General features: G+C 45.6%; 2 long non-coding RNA genes across 2 annotated transcripts; both read right to left on the bottom strand.

Moving 5' to 3' along the window:
• Positions 1-330: 330 nt before the first annotated feature.
• On the bottom strand, positions 331-9326 carry LOC141569282 (uncharacterized). The gene is made up of 3 exons (XR_012492786.1): positions 8865-9326; positions 6516-6572; positions 331-412 (listed from the first exon to the last, which is right to left on the bottom strand). It is a non-coding gene; the product is annotated as an uncharacterized LOC141569282 (long non-coding RNA).
• Positions 9327-11345: 2019 nt separating this feature from the next.
• LOC141569210 (uncharacterized) lies at positions 11346-18516 on the bottom strand. Its single transcript, XR_012492681.1, has 3 exons — positions 18226-18516; positions 15803-17107; positions 11346-11386 (listed from the first exon to the last, which is right to left on the bottom strand). It is a non-coding gene; the product is annotated as an uncharacterized LOC141569210 (long non-coding RNA).
• Positions 18517-19768: the final 1252 nt, after the last annotated feature.

Consider the following 19768-nt stretch of genomic DNA (forward strand, 5'->3'; position numbering starts at 1 on the left):
GGGGGAAATACGGTAATAAGACTTGCGTGTAGGATCTGACCCATGGATGATGCTCCATACATGCTCCTTAACGAACAAACTCAGGACTAGAGCATCGTCGAAGCCTGGACATGGCTTGTCCTGAGTCAGTGCACCACCTCCACCACCTGAAGCTCAGACCCTGCTGCCAACAGCACACATCTCACCCCTGCTCACCAGCATGCAACTGGCAGCATCAGTAAATTCCAGCTACAAAGGACCTGATGCCCAGAGACTTGCACCAGCTGTATAATTAGGTCTAGCAAAGCTTATGAATCTAGTCCCAGATTATAATCACTTTTTAATTATATTTACCTTTGTCTGCAGAGAGGTGAGGTGTATTATTGGCTCTGGGAGGTAACAATTCAAATCTTCATCCAAAGAAGCAGGTGCCCTGAGGAAGATGTACGGGAAGAATCAAAGAAATTAAAATAGGCCTGCAGACGCAGAGCCCCGGCCTCCCTGCTGTGTCTTGGATTCTGAGGCCAGGAAGTCTTAACGTTTTCTATTCTCAATGTGCCAGGAAAGTGGGAGACTAAGAACAACCTTCAGTTCTTGGGTGCTGGCTATGTGCTGGGTACTATGCTGAGTACTTTCCCTAAGTATCTCATTTAATCTGCAAAAGTAACTAGGGGAGGTAGATGCTGTTAGTATCGCTCGCATTTTACAGAGGAAACTGAGGAACAGAGAAGGCAAGTGGCTCACCCAGAATCACACAGCCAGGAAGAGTCAGGGCCAGGATCCAAATTCAGCTCTGTGAGATGTGAGATCCCTAGACAGCCACGACCTCGCCTTCCTACAATTAAATCCTCTGATGAATGCCCCAGCCCCCTCTGCTCACCCTCATTGGCTCAGGAAGTGTCTCTCTGGACAGGTCTTTTAGCTATTGTCGCTTCCTTTGAACGATGAGGAAACCTTGGTCGATAGCAAAGCCAGGATTCTAAACGGAGCTTCCTGGGCCCCAAATCCAGGCTTATACACTTGATGCTTCAATAACACTTGTTCGAACGGCACAGCCCTACTTCTAGTGAATGATTTTCAATACATACATACAGTACCGCACATGTCTTTTCTCTTCCTTATGATTGTTTTAATAACCTTTTCTTTTCTCTAGGTTACTTCATTGTAAGAATACAGTATATAACACCCATCACATACAAAATAGGTGTTAACTGGTTATGTTATTGGTAAGGCTTCCAGTCAACACTAGGCTATTAGCGGTGAAGTTTGGGGGGAGTCAAAAGTTATATGTGGATTTTTGACTGTGCGGGGAGGCAGCACCCCTAATCCTTGCGTTATTCAAGGGCCAAGAGCATGCATTGTGGAAGAGGCTATGTGGTGGGCTGGGTGACCTCTCCTTGCATGGTCTCGACTGCTAAGGACTGACTCCTCTGGGTCCAACCCTGCAAGGACTGTCATCTGACAGCACAAAAAGTCAGCCGAGAGTGAACTCCCACTGTGGCGGTGATGAGACTGGCACCCATGCCCTCAGTATGCACCCCTGTCTGCAGCTGACGAGAGGGCTGGGGTGTCAGAGCTGTCAACCCAGCCTCGTATGAAAGCAGTGAGTTCCCGGCAAATGGGGTGTGTGTATATAATTATCAGAGATGTAGATCCTGACATTAAAACAAACTGCCTCACCGCCCCATCATCTCGAAGGATGGCAGTTTAGGAGGGCGCTGGGGGGTAGAGCCGACATGTCAGCCACAATTAGGAAAGGCATATAACTCGGCACGCTGGGGAACACGCACAGCAGAGAAAGAGAGGAGGCATTTAATACCAGCACAGATCATGTTTGTAATTGCTTTAGCAAACGAACTGTTCTTGCGCTCGGGTGGCGTTGCTGGAGAAGCCACCCCCAGTGTTCCCGGGCTGCCTCTGAGTCACCACCATGACGGGGGCTGGTCTTGGGGAGCCGGAGAGCTTCCAAGGCAGTGCAGCTGGGCTTGCAAGCCAGGTCTTCTTCTCAGGGACTCTTTTGCCCCCTCCATCTGAGGGCCACACAGACCCTTTCCAGTGGCATGGCCGAGAGCTTGGGTGCTGGAGGCAACATAACTGGACTTGAAGTCTGGCTCCACTATTGAGCAGCTTTATGGTCTCGGATAACAGGACTGCTGTGGGCTGAATTGTGCACCTCCAGCCCCCTCATTCATATGCTGGAGTCCTAGCCCTCCATCACTCAGAATGTGGAAATAGGGTCATTGCAGATGTCATTTGTGAAGAGGAAGTCATGCTGGAGTAGGGTGGGCTTCTAATTCAATGCCACGGGTAGCTTTATCAAGAGAGGTAATCTGGGGACACACACACACACACACACACACACACACACCACACACACATGTTTCTCATCGGTCATTTCTGATTCCCAGGAGGACCCTTTAGCTCAGCCAGCTGTTCTTATTGTAGCTAGGGAGATGACCCCAGGTCTCAACCCAACGAGACCATGGGGAGATACCTCAAGCAGGAAATAAAGAACAGGTCTGTAACTGTCCCTGTGATGAAAAATAGTAGCATTTGTAAAGCACTTACTCTGTCCCAGGTGCTGTGTAAATGATCCTCACGATTATCCAGTTGACCCCTCTGCAGGCTCGCAGGTAGGCCATAGGTTGGCTGGAGAAGACCTTGCCCCACCCCATCCCAGCCTCCACACATGCTCGCTGGGATTACATCTCCATCCTGAAACCTAAGGGCTTGCCAGGTCCAAGAGAAGCTTATTTCTTGTGGCCCTACAAACCTGTTTACTTGGGGGCTTACCTCTGCTTCCAATAGAGCCTACACACAATCTACACCCTTGCTCGGAAGTTCTTAATGACACCTGGCTTCTTCTAGTTCTCTGGCAAATGCAGTGGCACCCTTACATCCGTGGTCACACCTGGGAGGAGAAGGCTGAGCAGTGGCCAAGGGAGTCTGGGCAACCTCTCTACCCTCCTCTCCTGTAATCCAGGAAGTCCACCCCCTACATCATCAGGATCGTCTTGGAGAGCAGATAGCCCTGTTTTACTGACGGGGATCCATTTTACAGATGGGGACACCGAGGCTCAGAAGGGTGACATCACCTGAGCATGGTTCCACAGTGAGTAAGTGGGAGAGACTGAATTAGGACCCAGAGGTTCTGAATCCATAGTCCATGCTCTTCTCCAGTGCCCTCAACAACACAATGTCGTAAGTTAAATCCAGGTAGGAATGGGATATTCTGGCGTGCCCTGGGAAGGGAACAAAAATATCACCCATGACTTCAGAACAGACAGGGGTAATGGGGCTGGGTCTTCAAGGCTGCAAAGGGATCTGACTGGTGAGGAAGGCGTAGCAGTCAGGGCAGGAAACAGAATTTGCAGGTGTGGTACTGTGATGAGGTAAAAAAGGGGAGTTTGGGGAGGCTGTGATAGAATCCATGCCTTGCATTCAGCAGGGTGTCTGCACACGGCAAGTGATCAGTTAATGTTCACTGCCATGATCATTATTACCGAAGGAACTCTCTGGAGGCAGCATTCAAGTGGCACAGACAGGTGGGTAGACGGGTCAAGGGTTTGGGGGCTGCAGCTAAAGTGCAGCATGTGTCGTGATCAGGTGAGGCAGGAAGGAGAGTCCAGGAGATGAGCCCGGTCGCGATTTCAAAGGACGTATGTGCCAAACTGAAGTGTTTGTGGCACAGGTGGACAGAGGAATCCACAAAAGGCAGTGATGGATCAGGTTGGTTTGCTGACGGGAGGTAGGGTTGCTCAATGGCTAAGAACAAGCCTGGGAGTCAGGCTGCTGCCTGCAAATCCCAAATCTGAGTCTCCTAGTTGCATATGCCTGGGTAAATGAGGTGACTGGCTAAGCATTGCTTTCTTTGTCTTTAAAATGGGGAAGATGGTAATAAAAATGTACAACTCAGGGTGATGGGGAGGCAAAGTGATAGAATCCATGCCTTGCATTCAGCAGGGTGTCTGCACACAGCAAGTGATTAGTTAATGTTCACTGCCATGATCATTATTACTGAAGGAACTCTCTGGAGGCAGCATTCAAGTGGCACAGACAGGTGGGTAGACGGGTCAAGGGTTTGGGGGCTGCAGCTAAAGTGCAGACCAGTGGTGCTCAAGCCTCGTTCAACAATGCAGCTGCCAGAATGGAATGTGGCGGGCAGACTGGCGAGCATCATTTAGAGGATTAGACAGAGGTTTAAATAAGCTAACGTATATGGAAGGGTTTTGTAAACTGTACACATTTGAGTATGATTACAATTAGGGCTATTTTCATCAACTTTCTTTCTGAGCCCGTCAGCTTTGGGTCTCTAGATAGAAGATGCCATTTAGTTCTCCCAGATCAAATATTTAACAAACAACACTGAATAAACCCAGCCTTGCCTATTTGTCATGCACTCAGTATTTTTAGTTGCCAAGGGCACCTCCAGAGATTTACCACCTTGGCTGACATGATTCTCTGCCTGAGACTGCTTGTTTGTCATGGGGACTGTACACACAGTGTCATGGCCAAGAACACAGGGCCTGGAGCCCCACTGCCTGGGATTGAATCTAGGCTCTGCCCTTGGGCAAGCTGCTCAACCTCTCTGTGTCCCCAAAAATGAAAAAGAAAAGAATCATAAAATTATCTCGTGGAGCTATGGTAAAGATTCAGTGTGCTAGTAGGACCGGGTCTAGAATGTGAGTTCATCTACCATCACTACCATCACCATCATCACCACCATCACCATCATCACCACCATCACCATCATCTCCACCATCACCATCATCACCACCATCATCATCTCATTATCATCAAATGCCACCCTTCTCAGTATTTCTTTCAGTTGTGCAAAAATGTAGTTACTTTTTCACTAGAGTATCGCAAGTCATCTATGTTAACTTGTAATGGGTTTATTATTGTTATTGTAAGCGAATAAATGTTTTTAAAATGTTACAGCTTTAATTTCTAATATGATAATTTTTATTACTAGAATCCACACAAGTCCTTTGGGGGTCTGTCATCATTTACAGGCGTGTTAAACAGTCCTGAGACCAATAAGAGGGAGAAACAAGAGAGCCTGGGCAATTACAACGTGACAGGCATGGAAGCAGCATGAGCACCACTAGGGTACCTGGGAGGAGATAACACTGGGGTTTCTGCCACAATCCTGGCCCGACAAGGCTTCCATGATGGCAGCTGAGTGGGCCAGACCGGGGTGGGGGGAACAGGTCTGACACCCCCGCAATCAGTGACTCCAAAACCACTGTGGGTTGACTGCCCTCCAGAAGCCACAGACTGAACCTAATGGTCTCAGCACCACTTTACAGGTCATCAATCTCCTGGGTGTCAGAATGAAGTGTTTGGCTCTGGTTCACACACTTAATCTGCTCTGGGAGTTGCTTTATTGTCTTTTTACTTTGGCCCCAAAGAACACCATTCTGCTAATTAAAGCGGCCTTTATTCTAGAGCCCTCTGGGGAGGGCGCGCACAGAGTTACTACGCCACAGCCTGAAACCAATCCCTCATCCTAAAACGTCCCTTTTTGAGAGAAGATGCAGAAACAAAACTTTCTAACAACATACTAGGTACAAGGTGCGATGTCCTGACATTTTCTTGCGTGGTTAAGAACGCAGGTGTCAGAATCCGTTCTGGCTGTGTGACCTTGGGCAAGTCACTCCACCTCTCTGGTCCCCAGTGTCTGCAGCTGTACAATAGATATAATGATCACACTGACCCTTGTAGAACTGTCATGAGGATGGAGTGAGAATCCCATCTGAGGGTGAATGTGAAACGTCACTAACCAGTGCCTGATAGTATCACTGGTAATAGACATCACCACTGTCTTAACACACCTTCCCAGCAACACCACAGATAAATGAAGAGGAACCCAAGCCTCAGAGATATGAAACTAACAGCCAAGGCCACACAGCCTATCAGCGGCAGAGCTGGGATTTGAACCCAGTTCTGCCTAAGTCCTAAGCATACAGTCCCATCGGTGGCTCTGGCTGGGTTGGGGTGAGTTGAACCCAGCATCTGAGAGAGAACATTTTCCTTGACGACTCCCGCTGTTTCCATCTGAGATCTCATTTTCCCTCTTTTTCACCTTGAGGTGAGTTGATAATATTTGATAGGAAACCTGAGGAACAGAAACATGAGACACAGGATTTGTGTCATCAGTTTTGTCTCCACTTCTGTTTGTCCCTGAACGGTGAGGAGGGGGTTTGCAGACAGTCTCTTTGATTGGAACAGCAGCCCTGTAGCAAACAGCTTCAATTTAAATGACCCAAAGATATTTCAAATCATTAAATTTCTTCCCCTGAAGGATAGCAGTTGTAAGGACAAGGGTTTTTGAAAAAAGAAAAAACTATTTTGATTTGCACTGAAGGAAGGGGTGATATAGGAAGTAGGTGTGGGATGAACGATGGGTGGGGTGAAGTGTGGTAGGAGGGACAATGAAATGAATATGTCTAAAATGGAGCTGCTGAATTAAGGAATTGGAAAATTGCTCTAATTATGGTATTACATGGAGGGAACAGAGACGTGAAACTTACCTTGAAAATGAACAAGGCAGTGGAAAATTCAGCGCCCTCCCGATCAAGGGCTCCCACCTATTTGGAGAGAAAGAGCTGCCTTTATGTCCTTGATATTACTTGGGGAAGAGAGAAAAACTGTCAGATAAGAGGCGTGTGTGTGTGTGTGTGTGTGTGTGTGTGAGAGAGAGAGAGAGAGAGAGAGAGAAGAGAGACATACGAAGTGTGTGTGTGTGGGCGGTTTGGGGGGGTGGGGAAGCCATGGAGAGCAATAGAGACAGAGACAGAAAGGGAAAGAGACACATGGTGATAGTGAATGATCTACCAGGTTCAGTTCCAACAGAGGTGTCAGTGGGTCTCCGAGCTCTCCCTGTCTGTCCCAATGACCTCTTTCCCTACCCATCAAAGCTCTCTACATAAAGGAGCCTAATGGCCACCATCAGTGTGGAGGCCATAACCCCTGACTCCTGGTTGGGACACCCCATCTAGGTGTCCAGTCTGTATCTGTGGGCTGGGCTCCTGCCTGGGCTGTGAAGAGACTCCATCTGCCCCTGTGGGAAGGGATGTAGTGGACAGGCCTGGATGAGGGGTCAGAAGGTCCAAGTCCAGACCTGGATCTGCTGGGACAGGCTGTGTGATTTTGGGCAAATTTACTCAACCAGGCTGGGCCTCAGTTTTCCCACCTATAAAATGGGAAGGATCATTCCTACCTCCCAGGGCTGACGTGAGACTTAAATGAGATCATGGTACCAAACAGGCTTTGAAAGTTTTTTAAAAAATGTATATGAAAGTGAGAAACCCCTGGTGTTTATTTGTGGGGGTCAAAGCCCACTTTGTTGCATTTTCTAGAGAACTCTCTAATTCTCTTCTTAACTATGAGGAAAAAGGATCACTGTGTTTTCAGGCTGAGGGAGTAAAATGTTCCGAGAATTTATGTCTTGTTCTATTCCAGAGGAAAACCCCTTATAACAGGCCATGAAACTCAATGGGGAGAAGAATGGTAATGATAATATAATAATAATGATAATAAAAACGGGAAAACAAAGCCAATCAATCAACTAGGATAATGCACCACGGAGGGAAGCCCTGTGTGATTTTCTTCTCCCCCACAAACTTCCTGGCCTAATCTCCATCACCTTCTTCTGAATGGGCCCAAGGCTGTTAGGTAATTCCTTTTGGGAATGGTTTATGGACATAACCATCCATTTCCATTGTGCCCCGGGCCCCTCCTCCCTTCTTGTCTTGTGGTGGATTCTGAAAGGAAACAGCTCATCAAGACCCTCCTCACCTTGCCTTCAGTATAAGCCTCACTCCCTAGGCTGTTCAGAAACGTGTCCAGGGAGCTGACCACTTGGAAGGAACCACCATCAGCAACAATCCGTTTGGCCTGGAGCCTGTCACCCCCTCCCTCCCAGGCCTGAGGGCAGCCTGTGGGCAGCTCTCGATAATTGCTTCCTAAATCAAGGGGATTGGCAGGAAGTGGAGTCCTCTGGACATCTCCTTCCTCATGACCTTGAATTCAGCAGAAACAAGAAAGGGAATTGCTTCATGAGCAAGAATCTTCTAGAATAAATAACTAAATTGCAATCAGCTGGGATCCAGGCACTCCAGCGACCCTGCAGCTGCACCCAGCAATAGGGCTCTCATCTGGGTGGTCGCTCGCAATCAATCCTCACACCTGCCCTAGCAGGTGAGTTTCGTCAACTGCTCAGCTTGACAGGTAGAACTTGGGAGCATCTTGGCAACATGGAAGGTATGTGGGCTCTGAAGGCAGAGAGAGGAGGCCAGAATCCTGCCTGTGCGACTTCCTACAATCTCTGGGTCTAGCGAGCCTCCATGTCTCATCTATAAAGTGGTCAAAACAATTTCTACTTTGTTTTGTGGAGAGAAAGTGTACCTAGAAATGGCTTCTACAGGAAGTTAACACAAAATGAAAACATAGAAAAGATGATTACCATTAATTTATTTATTAAGGGCCTCTGCGAGGTTTGTTTAGGAACTTGCCCAGAGAAATGGTTGGAATTGGGTTTGAAGTCTGGTGTTTAGACTGGACTTTCAGGGTTCTTTCTTTCTAGGTTGTTATTGACATAACGTTGGTTAATAATATGTAAGTTTCAGGTGTACAACGTTATAATTTGATATCTGTATAAACTACAGTGTGCTCACCACCAAAAGTCTAGTTTTCATCTATCACCGTACGTTTGACCCTTCCCCCACCCCCTTCCCCTCTGGTAACTACCAATCTGTTGTCTGTATCAGTAAATTTGTTTTTGTTTTATTTATTTATTTTTTGGTTCATTTGTTTCTTTTTAAAAACAATATTCCACCTATGAGTGAAATACGGTTTTTGACCTTTTCCATCTGACTTACTTCACTTAGCGTTAAGACCCTCAAGGTCCATCCATGTTGTCGTAAATGGCAATATTTTCTCTCTTTTGTGGCTGAGAAGTACTCCGTTGTATATATGTACGACCTCTTCTTTATCCTAGAATTCTTTCAATTAGGTGTGTGTATCCTGTGTCAAGGCAAGGACACGAAAATTTCACTGGGGAAATGATGACATTCTGCCTGTCCCCTTGATATCTCAGAGTTTCTCACATTCCCCAGAAAACATTTTGTTTGTGAGGACAGATGTTCTGCCTGCCCCATCATCAAAACGTAACCTGCCCAAAGTCCCACCCCTTTACAGGTCAGTTTTTAGTCTATTCTCATTGCATCAAAATCCAGAGCGAAGTTCACAATCCAGTACTGAAATCAAATAACTACAGGGGCCAGGCAGGTGCATGAAGGTGAGAGGCAGTCAGAGATGAAGCATCAGGGAGCACGGGGGTCTGTGGCAAATCCTAATTATTTACATTAATTTTCCCAATTAAAAAAGATCTCAAATTAAAAATTATTTTTAAATGTATTATTTAAATATATGATTAAATTTCAGTACTAAATGTAAATTTAAATATATTTAAATAAATTACTAAGTGTTCTTTTTAAAATGTTAAAAATTAATGATCCCATTAAAAATAAAAAAATATTTAACAGAGATAGAATATATCTCAGGGCTCCCTGTGACTTACAGACCACTTATAACCTTTGCTCTGGTTCAGCTTCTATATCCCATGGAGGAAAATATGATTTGCCTGTGGCCACACAGTTGGTTCAAGTGGCTGAAGTCAGTGTTTTCAAATCCACATTTCTCTGCTCCCAGTCCAGTACTTTTTCTGCTCTGAGGTTGACCTAATTCACACTATTGTGTTAATGACTGATGGAGCCTTTATGTTATTCTTAGAAAGGTAACAGTCACGGTGGAAATCCATTCACGGTAAGAGTATGTTGGGAGACATTTGAGAGTGCAGGAGCCATTTGGCCCAGGCCACGTTACATGCTCATCTCTACAGCACACATTTATCTCCAAAGAGGAAGTAGCATTCATTCTCACTGTTCCTAGGAAGTGGCAATGCCTGTCACTTCCTGTTTGTTTTCAGGCAAGAAAGAGTTCTCTGGCTTCATCCTAGGGGAAAAGCTCTCAGTTCCCTGCCAACCACTCCTCCCTAGGTCGAAGGCTTTCCCGCAGGACAGAAACGGACCTGCTAATCAATGCAAAGTAATGCTGTCTCATTATATTTTCTTGTGATTTCTGCAGAAGAAAAGGAAGCATCGTGCACTTTATTTGAATTCCGTGACCTTTGCAAACACATGCCTGCTTATGTTGTGCGGTTGCAAAGGAAAATGTGAAAACCCACGTGATGTAGGAGGAAAATGGGAGACCTCCAAAGTTGCCTTGTTTCTGGCTCAGTGATATATATGCAAGGAGGCCATACAAGTGTTCAGACTCACAAATGAGGAGAATAATAAGACCTTCAAGAACCGATGTAAAGATGAAACCAGAAAATACAGCTTAAGTGCCCAGCACAGTTCTTCACACACAATAAGCACTCAGTAAAGAAGGGTAATATGAATCAGCCTCAGAGGAAGTAGCATGTATTGCAGGGTGGCAAACTGTGGCCTGTGGGCCAAATAAAGTTTCATAGGAAAATAGCCATGCCCATTCATCTAGGCATCATAGGGGGCTGCTTTTATGCTATAACGATAGAGTTGACTAGTTGCTGAAAAAATTTACCATCTGGCCCTTTGCAGGAAAACCTTGATGACCTCTGATCTACTGGAATCAGACAGAGATGGGTTCATGGTTATGAAACAGGTTGCTTTGATTCTCTGAGCCTCAGTTTTCCCATCGCTAAAATGGGGATAATAATTGAACATAAGGCCTGGTACACAGTAAGGACTTAATTGTCAGTTCCCTTTGTCCCCCATGTTTGCAGCCTCTTGGACTCAGAGGTGTTGTCCTCTGTTCAGGGTTCTGGAGTAGCTATCCTCCCGTGCCCCTTCCCATTGGGGGTCCTGGGTTTTGCGCAGACCCTCCACTGCTTGCTGTAGAGCCAGAGCTCGGAGCTGCTGTGAAATTCAGGTCACATGGGCTGAAATGCTCTGCTCATTTTCCAGCAGGACCTGCCTTCCCACAGGCATCCAACATGCCCAGCAAAACGGAAACCAGAGAGACTGAATGCCTTTATCAAAGCAGCAACTCTGGAGAAGCTGGGAGGTTGTGAAGCCTTGGGAAGGCAAATCAAAGGCAGACTTTGAGGAAACACTTTGTGATGGAAAAAAAAAAGAAAAAAAAAACCATCCTGCTTGCCACAGCGCGATTGACTCAATGGAAGGTAATTTACTTGGAACAGAGCGTCTGTGTCTGTTCTTGTCTCCATGCTGAAAAAGCAGACCCAGAAGGGAAGTCGGACAAATACCCAGGCAATCTGTTTGTCAGATAATTGGCATAAAAATGTTGCTTTTCCCTTACCTCTTGAATTATTTGGGCGCTTCAAGGAAAATCCTCCATCCTGAAATTTTATGTGGAAACACAATTGTAAAGAGAGGTTTATTCTTCCCTTCTACCTATCCATCTATCCATCCATTCATCTATCTTTATTTCTAGCCAGCCATCCTCCATCCATCTATCTAGCTATCTGACTATAAATATATATATATATATTAGATCCTTCCTTTCTTTTTCTTTCTCTCTCTCTCTCTTTCCTTCCTTCCTTCCTTCTTTCTTTCCATCCACCCATCCAGCTATCTAGCTATCTGAATATATATTAGATATATATTAGATTCTATCTATCTATCTATCTATCTATCTATCTATCTATCTATCTATATCGATCTCTGAATGTATATTAGATATATATTAGATCCTATCTATTCTGTCTTTTTCTTTCTTTCTAGCTATTTATTTAAATATATATCATATATATGTATATACATATGATCCTATCTTTTTTTTCTATCTGCTTTTCTATTATCTATATATAATATAAGAAAACTGAATATGTATCAGAGAGAAAGAGAGAGAGAGAGAGAGAGAATCTATGTATCAGGCACTGCTAGGCTCTGGGGATTTATTGATGTGCGAGACAGACGTGATAAGACAAAGGTGCACAGGCCTCATGGAATCCATCGTCTATGGGATTACCACGCAGCTGCTGTGTGCTGGGTTGGAGGAAGCGTGGCGGAAAGGAGAAGTTGTGGGAGCCTAAGGGAGGCCTCAAGTCAGCCTAAAGGGTGGAGAGAAATAGTCGTGGTTAGGAAAGGATCACTGAAGAAAGAAACTATTGTACAAAAAGCACTGAACTAAAATTCAGAATCCACATCTATACTTTCTGTCACTCTTTTTATGTGATAATGATCAACACTTTCCCTAGTGATTGGCGTGTCCTCGTGCATAACAGCAACTCAGCATTTCTCCAAGTATGTATCGTAGAACACTGTCCTTCATGACATTCTGTGAAGGAAGAGCTCCCTGGCCAGCCAGGTACGAGATACCCACATGGGATCTCCCTCTAGTGAGAATGTATACCTCATTTTAAGGCACAATAAAGTCTCTGACAAGTCCTGCAAGACGAACAATATTGAATTTAAAACCCTATTTCCAAAACATTGATAATACATGTTTTTAAGTAGACTCTCACCATTCTAGGATTCCATAGGATGCTTTTTGCAAATTCAGAAACACAACTATTTTATTAAAAATACCTTATGTCTGTATATTACTTTAAATTTTACAGGCTTGTTCCTAAGGGCCTGTTTGATTTTCACAAAAAGTCTGAGAAAGTAACATGACAGTTCCTCCCTCCCTCTTTTCCTTCCTTCCTTCCTTCCTTCCTTCCTTCCTTCCTTCCTTCCTTCCTTCTTTTCTTCTTTCTTTCCTTCCTTCCCTCAACATTTTTTAAAAAGCCTACCTGTACCAGAATTCAATAATTATAAAGCATGAGGAAATTTAGATCTAGAGAGAAGAAATGATCTGCCCAAGGTCACAGGAGTCGTAGTTAGAGACCAGGCTCTATAGCCCAGGGGAAGATCTGAGAGGCAGCAAGCCCAGGCCAGAGAGGCTTTGCTGTCTCGCAGTCCTATAAAATTATCACCAACTGAGACCATCCAGAGGCCAGGGTGGCTGCATAAATGAGCCTAGCAGGACAGGTGTAGGACAATAAGGAGGGGTGGGGACTGAGGCAAAGTGGAGAATTGAGTTTTTTTAGGAGGGTGGCCCCTACTCAGCTCCAGCTGATGGTTACTGTCTGGAAATCCAGGCCTAGTGTTGCCAGATCTTCCGATTTTTCATGGGAATTTCTAAATCTAGATTTTTATGTGAAATCTGTTGATAATTGTTCACACACTTAATTTTCACGAGGCCCTCACCATACTCTGATGGGCTGGATTTGACTCGGAGTTCACCTGTTAGAAATCCCTCCTCCCCATGAATATGCTTCCATCACAGACATTGGGCCTCTCCTCTCATTACACTTAGTTATTTACATATCTCTTCCCCCCACAACTGGGTTGTAACCCTCTTGAACGGAGGGGCTGTGTCTTAATCACCTTCGCATATCCCCGTGCTCATCCCAGGGCTGGCATGTAAAAGGGGCATAACAAGTGTTGAATGAACACTTCCATTCCCTCCCACCCACTATAGCAGCTGAAAAATAGATATATAATAGCTTTTAATTAAAAAGACACAGGATGAAATATGCATGAGAATCCTATTCTTTGACAGGAGGCAGCATGTTAAGGAGAAAGATTTTCAAATTATGTTTGTCAGTGATCTTCCTGAAAAACTGAAAAAATTTTCTAGGCACAGGGTCTCAACTGGTAAAATCTAGTTCTCAGTTCTGCCTCGATACTCACGCTGTTTGGATAGTTTTTAAATAACAAGAAGATTGCTTGTTACAGCAGGTCAGCACCCTTGTTGGCTTAGAGATTCACCGGCGTGGAATCCAAATATCCCTTGGCTGACCTCCCCTCCATCATTTGGACAATCCCTCCCCGGGAGTATCTTTTCTCACAATAACAATGAAATGATACTAATTATAAACTGCCTCCACTAAGAGAGATGGTGCAGGAGCCTGAAGCTTTAATGACTGACTTCAAAATCAGACCCATCTTAATTGAAAGACCTGCTTAGACACAACTACCAAAGTGACCACGAGCCAGACACTGAATCTCTCTGCACTGCTGTTTCCTTTTCTAAAAAATGGGGATCACAATGCCTCCCTTGTAGTTTTGTTACTGAGGGTTGGGAATAGCGTATGTGAAAGGCTTGGTATATAAGAACTGATGCTGCATAAATGACAGCCACCATCATCTAAGGAGATGGTTTTCAAACTTCTTTTAAGCAGCAGGATTCCTTTTCAAATTAAATCATGCCTGGAATCCTGACATGGGAAATAGAGGAAATGAGAGCTGCTCAGGTTTGAGTGGGGAGAGGGAGCCAACTGTCCAGTGTCCCAGGCTTGGCCTCTCTTCCCCTTGGGGGAAACTCTGCAAACCTCTTCGACTCTATGGGTCTTCAAAGCAACTGGAACTCAGACCTAGGAAGCTGGGCTCCTAGGCTGATTGGTGCTAAGAAATGGAGAGTGGAGATTAAAGGCAATGACTTTGAGGTCTCTCCAGCCTGGTTCATATCCTAGATCCATCCCCGTTGCCTGTGTGACAATGAGTGAGTCACCTCCTGTCATGTGGGGTGACAGGTGGGGTCTCAGCTCCCGCTCCCCACATAAGAACACAGGATATGGTGAGGGCAAAAAGGAACACCCACGGAGCCATAGGTAGGGGAGTCACACCACTATAGTCTCACTGGAGGCTGGGTTCACCGGACGTGCGACCTGCTGTCCGCTTTTCTGCCAACTGACCGACTCCCCTCGCTAGCTGCAATCCACCATGCTGACTGCAATCCATGCTTGCTAGCTGACCCACCATCTTCTTGCTAACCCCCATTTTCCACTAGCGTAGCCACAGCAGTTATATTAGTGGCCAACGGCTCACTGGTTACAGCTGACGGCCATCCAATCCCAGTTGATGGCCATTTACTACCTGAGTGAGCACCTTTCCACGTGAGGCCGAGAGCCTGGAAACTGCACTCCTGGCTCTGTCCGCACGCCTCCCCTTTGTGAAACTCAGTTTTCCCCTCTATATAATGGAGACAATGATGAGTACTTCACTTGCAGAGCCATTATGAGAAATAAATAAGATAACATACATAAAAGTACCAAGCAGGGTACCTGGCGCGTAGTTGACAGTATACCAAAAACTAATAATAGAAATCATTATAACTATATTAAGAATGCTTTGTGCTATTGTAGTATAGAAATTCACAGCACACAAAGGGCTTTAATAGTCATTTTATGCTCAAAACCACCAGTAAGGCAGTGATTATTCTTCCCATACTTCCTTTTTGTACCGACAGAAGCAAAAGAAGCAGAAGAAGCAGCAGCAGGAGGAGGAGGAGGAGGAGGAGGAGGAGGAGGAAGAAGAGAAGAAGAAAAAGAGGAAGAAGAAGACGGGGCTCCAAGAGGTGTAGTTATTTGCCCAAGGTCACATGGGTAGTGGAATGGTGGAGGTAGGATGTGGATTTACATCCTGGGAAGGACCTATTGACCTGACACACTGCCCTATTGCCTTACAGCCAGGCTCGCATCTAGGGGGATTGATATGCTTTCCACAAAAGCATCCTGGGTAACGAATGGCTGATACATGGCATATGCACCACCGCTTGCCACTTCCATGTTCAGGGCAGACATTGCTAATCGATCCCCAACTCCTTCCCACAGAGCTTTAAAAACCTTCCTTTCACAGGACTGTTGTAAACAGACTGCCTTTGATAACTAATTGGGGTTGGGCTCAGGAGCAGCAACTCTTTGCCCATCCTCCACCCTCACCACCATCCACAGTCCCCATCCCCGGGCAGTTGTGAGCCCACAAACCTGGGCTGCTGTGTCTTACTGAGCACACAGGGATCCACACTGCTTGGGTCACTGAGACATTTTCCTTTGTCCTCTGTCTCTCTGCCCAGGTACACCTAAGAAAAGGAAAAGCTATTACAGAAAAAGCTATTTGTGCTTTAAAAATCCTTTATCTAGGTGTTGAATCACATAATTAGGAGTCCTTCCCAATAAGATTGAACACTCCCACCTGTATCGGTGGCCATTGTCCACACGCTCCCCCTCTCCCAGCTGAATTAGCTCTCGGCTCGCTGCCTGTCCCCAGCAATTTTCTTGTACTTGAATTAGATGCTGATGAGAGTCTGCTTGTCCCAAAATGGGCCCCTTTGTGATTTATGCCTTTCCAGGGCAGGAGGAGAAAGAGAATCATTCATGACCCCTCAAGTACCGGGCACTTTGTTTCAGACACGTGGGGTTGAGGGAATGAAGAGAACAGTCTCAGACATACACTTCTAGTTTTGTGGTGGTAATTCCCACTTCCTCCTTTCCCGATGCTCATGATTCTTCTTTGTTTTCATTCTCTGGTTTGATGGGGGTGGGGGTGGGGGGCGGGGCAAGATGATACACCAATGCAGAACAGATGCAACAGTCACGTTAGAATCAAAATGCATGCAGCTCACTTCACAATGATGGACCTGTCACACAGCTGACAGTTCTATCATATTTCTGAAAGTGACAAACACCTCCCTCCACATCCCCTCAAGGTGTCTAGCTGTGTTAATGTGTATGTGTGGAGAAAGAGAGAGAGAGAGAGAAGGCTCTTGTTATAATCAGTCCCTACCTCCTTACACTCACCTGGGAAAACCTCAACCCAGGTTAAATTCAAGTGCTGGCATTTTCCACACCTGTGGCTGTGTACATCCACATGTTGGAGCTATTTTTCACTTTAAATTCATGCTCGCTCACTGCCCAGTCCTATTGCATTTCCATGATTCCAGCTGCTAGATAGGTTTCATAATTCTCTCTTCGGCCCTGCAACTCTTCCTCTTCAGTCTTGGTTAATAACCTTGCTTTCTTTCCCCCAAACAAACAGGAAGAGATTTTCCCCATCGTGAGCTCCTGCCGCCACCACACCTGCCAACCTTCCCCAGGTGAAACCGCACATCAGCCCCCTTCCCGTCCCCACGGAGGTGCCAGGCTCTCCGCTGGGGCCCTGGCTTCCTTGTCTTGCACCGAATTAAGCACATCACCCCCGTAGTTGATCCTTTTCTCTTCTGTGTCATCGGCTTTTCACTTTCGACTGAGTCATTTCCATCAGCAAGCACATTTGCTGCAAACAGCTCCCTTCTGAAAACAAAACAAACAAAAATAACAACAATAAAAACTTCCTTTGACCTTACATCCCACTCCAGCCACCATCTGTTCCCTTTAGAGAAAAAATTACTCCAAAGAGTTGTCCAGGTTCCTCTCATTCTTCCTCGCCTAGTCTCCCTGGAGCCCACTGCAGCCAAGCTGCTCTGAAACTGCTCCTGGCAAGGTCACCAGTGAGCTCTGTTTGGCCACATCCAGTGGACCATCCTTAGTGTTCTTCTAGCCTGAACTGTGAGCAGTATTTGTGACAACTGATTGCTGAGATGCTTTCGTCTTGAAACGCTTTCTTCACGTGGCTCCCAGGACAGACATGCTCCTGGCTGTTCTCCCTACCTGCCTCCTCCTTTCTCACCTCCTTTCCTGGTCCTTCCGCGTTGCTCGCCTTGTACACACCAGGGCATCTCAGGACTCAGGACTCTTCCCTCTCCACACTCACTCCCACAGGGTTTCATCCAGTCCCAGAGCTTTATACACAAGCTGTGCTCTGACAACTCCCACAGAAAGTACTATCTCCAGCCTCAGTCTCTCCCAATCCATACAGTGTTGCTCAGCATCGTCACTCGGACATCAATAGACATCCAACCGAAGGTGTCCAGCCTCCCACACCTGTACCTCCCACATCTCATACATGGTAACTCCATCCTGGCAGCTACCTGGAGTCCATTTCACTGCTTTCTTTTCCTCACTCTCCGTATATCGTCTGTCAGGAAATCGGACCTTCCACATAATCTAGAACCTGATGACTTCTTAAAGCCAGCCGTGTTATTATTCTGGCCGAAGCAGCTATGATATCTAATCTCAGTTATTATAGTAGCCTCCCCATCGCCCGCCTTGCCTCCATCCCTGTCCCCAAATTCATTCTCCACACAGCAGCCAGGAGGATCCTTTTAAAATGAAATCAAATCATGTCACTTGTCCGTTCAGTATTCTCCAGTGGTATCTCATTTGGATGCTAAGGTACCATATCTGTTACAGGATTTCTTGTATACAGCCTCTCGTGACCTGTGCTTGCCCCAAAGCACACTGGGCAAATCCCTGGAACATCAGAACGCTCCAATGAAATGTGATGATGGCATAGGTGATACATTCTTCACCTGGAGATGTTGCATTGCTGGGCCTAGGCATTGCCTGTTCTTCCTTGGGCATTTTGCTTTTCAGTAAACACTTGAGAAGCAAGCCAAGCTTCTTCAGTTCTGAGGCAGGCGGCTGCTGGAACGCCCAGGGTAAAATATGAAATCCTTCCTTTTCACGCTTATCCTGCCAGCAATCTTCAAAAGGGCACCACACCACCCTTTTATCTTCATCCGCAGATGAATGTAAAACACACTGCTTGGGGGATGATGGATGGGGATGGCTGCTGAACAGATAAGTTCCTCTCCAGGAGGTTGAGGCCCCGTTGTGACGGCAAATACGTCATCCAGAAGCCTGCGGAAAAGGCTCGATTTCAGCTGGGAGGAGGAGGAGAAAAAGGGTGCTGATCCTTTGCAAGAATTAATTCCACCTAATCTTTCAAAAAATTGTATCGTTAAACACGGCATACATACAACATGGTGAAAATCTATGTAGACGGTTAAAGAATAATAATAGTACGACTGTCTGTGTACTCACCACTTGGCTCATAAAGCAGAACATCATTCACAATTGAGAAGGCCCTAAAAGAAACCACTCCCCGAACTTTTGTTTTAATCATCTCCCTTGCTTTTCTTTACAGTTTTGCCAGCAGGTACATGCTTGTAAATAATAACAATAACCAAGACCAAAATAATACTAGGAGCTAATATTTACATCATGTGTGCTTTGTACCAGGCACTCAGCTAAGCACTTTGCACATGTTCATTCTTTTATTCCTTACAACAACCCTTTGAAGTAGGGACTGATGCTGTCTTCAATACTCTGCAGGTGAAGGAACTGGAGCACAGAGAGGTTAAGTAACTCCCTTAGGGGCACTCAGCTAGGAGGAGGGAATGCCGCTCTTTAAACACTGTTGGCTCCAGAGTTCTTAGTGGTTATGCTATTCTGTCTCTAAATAGAGTGTTTAGTGTTGCTTGTTTTTGAACTTTATGGACATGGTCCCATATGCTGTGGATTCTTATGGGATTGATGTCTTTGTCTCAATACTAACTATCTGATCTTCATCAACATGAATGCCTGTAGCTGTGGTTTATTCATTTTTACAGCTGCATAATAGTCCATCAGATGCATTCTTCTGTTGATGGAAACTTGGGTTGTTCTCATTAAATCTCTGTAGAGATCCCACCACACAGAATATGACCTTCTTAGTTTTATAGGCAAGGGAACTGAGACTCAGAGAAAAGAGGAGGCGTTCCCTGATCAGAGCCAGCACATAAGATAAAGCCTTCAAACCTGGAACCACCTGACTTCCAAGCTCTTGCTTTTTCTTTTGTCTTGTGTTTAGACTTCAACTGCTGAGCACAGATTTTAAAATTTGAGTCTGTGGTGCTATTTTTTCCTCTGGGAAATAGCTCTAATGTCTCCCTTCTTTTCCTTCTGGGAGAAGCCACATCCATTCTTTCAGACACACAATGTAAATGACAAGCCCTGAGTTAAGTTTTGTGGATAGAGAGATGCGTAAGGCATCTCTGGCCTTGGAGATGCTCTGATTTGGGGAGAGGAGAC

The sequence above is a fragment of the Rhinolophus sinicus genome, linkage group LG16, assembly GCF_036562045.2.
Source record: "Rhinolophus sinicus isolate RSC01 linkage group LG16, ASM3656204v1, whole genome shotgun sequence".
Taxonomy (NCBI): domain Eukaryota; kingdom Metazoa; phylum Chordata; class Mammalia; order Chiroptera; family Rhinolophidae; genus Rhinolophus; species Rhinolophus sinicus.